General features: G+C 47.4%; 2 non-coding genes across 2 annotated transcripts; one reads left to right on the forward strand and one right to left on the reverse strand.

Annotated features, from left to right (window-relative positions):
• Nucleotides 1-3307: 3307 nt before the first annotated feature.
• Trnaa-ggc (transfer RNA alanine (anticodon GGC)) lies at nucleotides 3308-3380 on the reverse strand. The gene has a single exon. It is a non-coding gene; the product is annotated as a tRNA-Ala (tRNA).
• An 820-nt stretch (nucleotides 3381-4200) lies between these two features.
• Nucleotides 4201-4273, forward strand: Trnaa-ggc (transfer RNA alanine (anticodon GGC)). Its single transcript has one exon. It is a non-coding gene; the product is annotated as a tRNA-Ala (tRNA).
• The last annotated feature ends 3692 nt before the right edge of the window (nucleotides 4274-7965 follow it).

Consider the following 7965-nt stretch of genomic DNA (forward strand, 5'->3'; position numbering starts at 1 on the left):
GAATTCAAATTCAGAAAGGCCTGTGTGTCACGTACCACGTATACTATATCATCATTCATAGTGCTGAGTACAATGAGTGAGGTAGCCTTTGTAGAACTGTACCTTGCAATGAAGATTTTAATAGAATGATATATATGTGCACAAAATCAAGCTTCTGTCAGCACTAGTCTGATGGTCCCAGCGGCTACTTTTACTTTAGACTGTGGCTACTTTTCGTGCCATTTAGCTGAGGAACCACTGGATTGGGACAAAGACGATCCCATTCCGACACTAATTTGGGATTGGGGCTTAGACTGGTCCCACTGAAATCCCATCCGTCAAGTGGTCCCATTTCCTGACTGGTTCAAGATCCCAAGAAGGAATCAAGATCCCAAGAGACAGCATGAGACCAGTCTCAAAAACCACTTTGAACTGGTCCCAGTCTATATTTTTGCCTGGGTCTAGTTTACTTGCCACGTCCTTCTCAGTAAGGGATGGAATGGTTGCATACACACGTGGGATGCGACTCATACGTAATCAATTACATCAGTCAACACTCTTACGCGCGAACTATCAGTACCCACCTGTGTGGTACACAACAGGCCGATAGCTATTATTTTACTTTCTCCACCAGTGTTGGTTCCCTTGTCTCTACGAAAATGTTGATGGCACGACAAATGTGTTGTGTTTCCTGCTTCAACGGCGATCTTCGGGGGAGGTCTACACCTAAGGGAACTCTACCCAGAAGCTGAATCCAAGGCCACTGGATTCGATTCCAAATTTTAAGGTGGAATTGAACCGGGCCGGGTTCGAGCAATCGCTCTAACCACTGTGCCACGAAAGAGGCGAGAGTTAGGACAAGAAAACTGACATATGAAGAAAAAGACGACAAGACAAAGCGTGCCGCCCTTTATCTCTTCCTTTTCATATATATACGCACATTTCACGGCGCGCAGGTGGCGCTGCGTACAGTGTTATGGCGGCAGCGAGGGTGATCTGAACGCTGGACGCAGTGCGATTTCCATGTGTGTGCCGCCGTACATCATTTGTGTGTGCGTCAGCGAGATAGGGGACACGAGAAATGGAGAACATAAAGTCACTGCAGCTGACCACAATCATGGCATACATCGGGGACGGTGTCCGTTGTCTGACGGAGGGTGAAGCTGTACTTGAAGCGCATCATATCATCTGTTGTGGAAGGACGGGGAAGCAATCCCAACGCAACGAAGGACTAAAAGTGGTCGCCTTGTGCCTGCAGACCAGTGACCTTCGTGGTAAACCGCATAGAATAACTGTGGAACTTGGCGGTCCAAATGGAATTGCGGTAAGGAAAATTCGAGAGCATGCCGTCACGTATGCGAGATTCAAAACCCAGCAGCGTTCCTTTTCTTTTTCTTTTCTTGAGTCTGATTATTGTACATTCTTGCAGAAGCATGCCACTTGTTCGTGCAAGACAGGGTGCCCTCGATGCAAACACATAGTGGCCACCCTTTTATGGATGAACAGGTAAGTGAAAGGCTGGGACGTATGGTTTTTGTTTGCAGGCGATCGTGCGTTGCGTAAACTGCTGCGAACCTGAATTTGACTGTGACAGATAACTCGAGGTTGTGTTCTTAGTCACAACACGGTTCTCAGAAAAGTAGCAGCATAAAAGCAGAGTTGTGCTTAGCTCGTTACAAGGAACTCGTTACTTTTTTAGGTAACGAAGTAACGATTCCGATGCTTTTCGGAAAGTAACGTATTTAGTTACCTCTGTGAAATAATTGGTAAGGTGTTCAGTTACTTTTTTCGGTAACGGGCACAACTTTGCATAAAAGATGCATGCATTAAACCTGATTTTGCTCTTTTGGGTTGGTCTGTAAGTCACAAAAGACATGTCACATTGAGTGCTTGTACAGTCTAGTTTTCAACTTGGTATCAGCCGAATGTCCCTTGCCCCCAGATACGATTGCCCTTCTTTTTGGTCTGATGATATCATGTATCACAAAGCGGTGCCTTTTCATAGATATGGACTTTCAGCGTTAGAGGACCTTTCCTCAACTGACCTTGAGCAGCAGTGGGAAAAGATGGGCATCCGTCCATCATATGAAGCACAGCTTGTGTCTGACCTGTGTTATGTGAAAAAGCGCCCACGTATTGACTGTGAAAACAGTGTCCTTTCTGATATCCGATCCACACTGCTTGAAGCTGCACCCGAATCAGCCCTTGCCCTTCACCTTCAAGGAAGGCACAGCATGAAGCAAGCCCAGATCACGGATACTGTCACCGAAAATGAGTATGACAAGGCCCTTTTTGACGTCGTTGTGCACCCAGCTGAATTAGATGGTGTCAGTGCTGCAACATTTGATTCATCTCCCCCGGAAACGCTTCCTGAGAACCACAGGCAGTTTTACGACACGCTTGTAGCAACCTCAAAGGCGGACGCACTACACGCATTTGCTGCAACGAAAGACCAGGCATCAGCATTGTGGCACAGCATGAGAAAGCTTCGTATAACTGGGAGTGTGTGCCACGAACTCTTCACATTCAAAGAGAACACCAAGCACACGTGGGAGACGAAAATACATCGCCTTCTCCACAGCAGCTTTAGAGGAAATGAAGCCACAAGGTATGGGAAGCAGTGCGAAGACGAAGCACGCGAGGAATACATTTTTGCCACCTCACACCAGGTGGAGAAATGTGGAATTGTAGTGAACCCCTTGGTGCCATGGCTTGGGTACAGCCCTGATGGGATTGTATGGGATGGAGGGGCACCAGTTGTACTACTCGAGATCAAAAGCCCTTTCATGGTAAAGACGAAGACCATTGCTGAACTTGTCAGTGATAAAAAGATTTTGTACCTTGTGCACCGCGTAACCAAGTAACTCACGGCTATTACTCACACGTGCAGTTGGGCATGTTTGTTGTCAACCTGAAAGTCTGCAATTTTGTTGTGCTCTCTAAAAAGAAGTCTGAGCACATCAGAGTCAGTCGTGATCCTGCTCACATATTAAGACTAGTAGCAAAGCTAAAATAAGTCTATTTTTCTCATGTGCTGCCAAGGCTGGTGAACATGTAATGGCAGGTAACAGCATTGGAGAGATTGTAGCGTGCAGTGCTTTATTTTAATGTTTTTATAATTTATCTTAATTTTTGCACTATTTACATCATCTATTAGAGTGTGATAGATGAGGCGAATGGCCACGACACCAACACCACAAGTAGCTAGTGGTTTGTGCAGTGGGAAATTCCTTTGATATTTTAAACATACTTTGTAGTGTACTTTGAGACTTCATGTTGTTCTGGCATGACAGTGTTTGTATGAAAGATGAAAGTCACTGAAAAGGTTAGCTAGCTGTAGGACTCGAACCCACATCTTCTGGATTGCCGGTCCAGGGCTCTACCAATTGAGCTAAGCTAACACGCCTTCTCAGCGACTTCGAGGGTGCGTCATCTGAAGGGACAAACCAGCCACTCTCTCTCTCACTCATCCTCCTTTCACTCTTACATTTTTGCTCACCCATACACACATTCATACGACGGGATCGACGCAGCCGGCAACTGTTGAACATGAAAGAACTGATGTTCTGAGGCTGGAACAACATAGAAGGGACAAATACATAAAAAGCCTCAATTTGCCAAAGAAATTAACAATGAAAGATAAAAGTCACTGAAAAGGTTAGCTATCTGTAGGACTCGAACCCACATCTTGTGGATTGCCGGTCCAGGGTTCTACCAATTGAGCTAAGCTAACACGCCTTCTCAGCGACTTCCAGGGTGCGTCATCTGAAGGGACAAACCAGCCACTCTGTCTCACTCATCCTCCTTTCACTCTTACATTTTTGCTTACTCACACACACATTCATACGACGGGATCGACGCAGGCGGCAACTGTTGAACATGAAAGAACTGATGTTCTGAGGCTGGAACAACATAGCGGAGACAAATACATACAAAGCCTCAATTTGTCTAAGAAATTAACAATGAAAGATGAAAGTCACTGAAAAGGTTAGCTAGCTGTAGCGAGTCCTACAGCTAGCTTGTATGTATTTGTCCCTTCTATGTTGTTCCAGCCTCAGAACATCAGTTCTTTCATGTTCAACAGTTGCCGCCTGCGTCGATCCCGTCGTATGGATGTGTGTATGAGTGAGCAAAAATGCAAGAGTGAAAGGAGGATGAGCGAGAGAGAGTGGCTGGTTTGCCCCTTCAGATGACGCACCCTGGAAGTCGCTGAGAAGGCGTGTTAGCTTAGCTCAATTGGTAGAGCCCTGGACCGGCAATCCAGAAGATGTGGGTTCGAGTCCTACAGCTAGCTAACCTTTGCAGTGACTTTCATCTTTCATTGTTAATTTCTTAGGCAAATTGAGGCTTTGTATGTATTTGTCCCTTCAATGTTGTTCCAGCCTCAGAACATCAATTCTTTCCTGTTCAACAGTTGCCGCCGGCGTCGATCCCGTCGTATGAATGTGTGTATGAGTGAGCAAAAATGTAAGAATGAAAGGAGAATGAGTGAGAGAGAGTGGCTGGTTTGTCCTTTCAGATGACGCACCCTGGAAGTCGCTGAGAAGGCGTGTTAGCTTAGCTCAATTGGCAGAGCCCTGGACCGGCAATCCAGAAGATGTGGGTTCGAGTCCTACAGCTAGCTAACCTTTTCAGTGACTTTCATCTTTCATTGTTAATTCCTTAGGCAAATTGAGGCTTTGTATGTATTTGTCCCTTCTATCTTGTTCCAGCCTCAGAACATCAGTTCTTTCATGTTTAGTGTTTGTATGTCTGCTTGGTGCACAGGAGAATAAATTTTAAGTTGAGGTAAGCTGTTCAGATACATTGCAGTGAGAGGCACAATAAAAAGAGAGTGGTTTTGCAGTGCTTCCCATCTATGCAGCACGTGTTGCATACAAAAGCACGCAGACTTAAGCTCATGGCACACCTGTGACAGGGGCCTTATAAACAAGTTTATTGTACAGAAGTAGTTTAATAGTTTAGATACTGTAGAAGTTTAGGAAGTGTTGCATCTAGAAAAGAACTTCGGCACAGGACAACAAAATAATGCAGCAGTCAGCTCACATACAAAACAGCATTGTCCACAATGTGTACACTGATGTCAAAGGGTTCCTATTTAGGATGGGCGGGGAAAGGTTAACGATCCCAGCAACTACCAGCATGGCGTCGTCGATGACACTCGGGAGTTCCCACGGAATAGGGCCCTTGAAGGGTTTAAATACTTTCAATCTCTGTATTGACCTTTCAACGTGAACCCTTGCTTTCGCAATTTTCTGCATCTGAGCTGCCTGCTGTGGAGTAAACTGAGACTGGTTCCTGAGGAACGTGGGCTGTACCATGATCACGCCACAGCGTTTGCATTCATCACCAATGTGAAACCCCTTGTCAACCATGATTGCATCTTTAAAGGGTTCTAGTTTTTTTCAGGAGACCAGACTTCTCAACGGTGACTTTGTCCGAGGCTCTTCCTCCAAACCCATCACTGACAAAAGATAATAACCCACCTGACGACCCACTTGACACCTACCAAAAACTTAACGGTATGCTTGCCCTTGTAATGGGAACATGTGAGGATTCGGCATCGGATGCATTTCGTCCTTCCAATCTCGACCTCTGTTCAGTCAGCTACAACTCTGACATGCTGAAAATCATTAAAACATGTCGTATGGTTTTCAGGATTTTGTCCTTTTCCGGCCAGACAACAGCTGTTCCGAGAATCTGTGCCAAGACTGGCAGTGTGCTGTAAAAATACCCGTGCACAGAGGCTTTACTGACTTGAAACAACACTGCAAGACATGAAAATGTTAGGTTCGTCTTTAGCTTGACAAGGCAAAGCACTACCCTGTCTTCAGTCGACAACTGCGACGTAGTGTCCTCTAAATTTTTCACTGCTTGCACAATTGCTGCAAGCAACCGTTTTGTTGGTACACCCGTCAGCGAATTAACAGCGCGGTCAGTGTCCAGAAACACTGTAAGGCGAGTTGGCTCACGGTTTCCGACCAGTGTGTTTACTTGGATTGCTTTGTGCAATGGACCTGGGTCTCCCGGTATGACGCTGGCAAGCTCCAGCAGTGCTGCAGCGGCCCCTGCTTCCTATGTTTGTCCTTCGCAGGGTGGTGCTTCAGGCAGTGTTTCAAGTGAAATTTCACTCCATTCTCCTTCGGGCACATTTCCATGGTTTGAGGGCTGGGCTGCACCTGAAGAGAAGGGTACTCTGTTTGACGCGTACGTACGTTCTGCTCGCGCTAACCGTGCGCGGACGGCTGTCTCGGAGTACGGTCTCTCCAGCTGACGGAGCAGTATCTTCGGCACTCCATTTTTTTAGATGTTTTATCGTTGGTGCACTTGATCCTAGATCTGTAAAAGGAGGGTGAGGACAAACGGCCAGGAGAACGATATACACGATAGGCGCTGGTTTTGTCCGCAAGAAACATCGCTTTACCTGCGTTGCTCCAGAGGAAGTCTTCCCTTCGAAAACGCTCACTGCAGACCCGCATGCTGGGTGTGATAGGCTTTCCTATCCTAAGTTTGCGCTGCCACGCTTTCCTGGCAGCAGGGCACCGTGGAAAGGAATGTAAACTCACTTTGCCCGCTGAAGCGCGGTTGGAACACTGCGAGACGCTACAGATTGTATTGCTTGTGAAGTTCCTCGGGTTTGCACCCATTGTCCAGCATAAAAGATATCCCGCCAGCTGTCAAGAACAAGTCACGGCGAAACAAAATCGGGCTACAAGCACGGCGACAAGCACATTGTTTTTCAAATCACCCTCGCATTGTTTCAAGCAGTGCCCGTGGCGCGGCGCCACCATCGGTGAAACGTGCGTATTACGCCTTCCTTCTGACGCTCCTAGGGGCGGCAATACCACCGTCACGCCTCGTACGGATGACCACGACTTTCCTACACTCCCAGCCAGGTCTTCACAAGGCGAACGGAGGTTGCACAACGCCACCGCGACGAAGCCCATCAGAACCAGCCACCCGACACACCCAGGTCCCTCAAGGCAGGTTACACGCACTTACGCCGGTGTAACAGGCCCATCAGTCATGAGACGACAGTTAGCACCACCAACCACCGAAGCTGTCCCCTCTCTGACACTGTTTTCTGCTGTAGTCACGGCAGTCAAGGCAATTGTCTCTGCCCTTCCTGCTGCGTCGCAACTGCTTGAGGTTCAAGCGCTTTTGGCATTGGAGGCATTATCGTTATCTCCGCATGATGGAACTGTATAGAAAGGCCATCGCGATGCAGTGGAATCCTCGCAGCCTACGTAACAAGCTCCCAGATTTTAAATCTCATCTTTACCAGTACAAGTTTCCTTTCATAGGTGTATGTGAACATGGCATGTATGCTGCACATCGCGTTGATGGTTATACAATCTATCGATCTCATTAATTCTCTGAGAGCCGCACAGCGTTATGCATTCGTAATGACCCCGTTGCTGCTCCCATAGGGTGAGTTTGTCATCGATCTTATGATTATGTTTCCTGTAAGATCCGCCTTGGGCACATGCTGTTAACCGTCGTCAGTATCTATCAATGTCCCGCGGTACGGGTTCCGTGGACTGACCTCCACCGCTTACTCAGTTCAATGGAATCCCCAGCCCTTATACTGGGTGACTTCAATGCTCATCATACGGCCTGGGGAAGTCGTAGAAAGGACGGTCGGGGAAGGAGATTGTTAGAAATAATGGAGACTGCTCACATGTGCCTCCTCAACAACCGACAGCCAACTTATATGCGATCACCAACGTCACTCGATGTCCTGGATCTTTCCTGGTGCTCAGCAGACATAATTCGCTACATGTCGTGCGCTACCGATATGTCGACACCCGAGGTAGTGACCACTTTCGCATCTATATTTCGCACGAAAGGCTGCCTCTGTCACCCACTACTGGACTGATCCCTTTCACGAATTAGGCACTCTTTCGTGCTGGCCTTCGAACATCCTTGCACACCGGCATGTCCTCAGAGGCCCTCTCGCAAGGCATTCGTTCCGCCATGCAGGAC

The sequence above is a fragment of the Ornithodoros turicata genome, chromosome 1 (assembly GCF_037126465.1).
Source record: "Ornithodoros turicata isolate Travis chromosome 1, ASM3712646v1, whole genome shotgun sequence".
In the NCBI taxonomy this organism is placed as follows: domain Eukaryota; kingdom Metazoa; phylum Arthropoda; class Arachnida; order Ixodida; family Argasidae; genus Ornithodoros; species Ornithodoros turicata.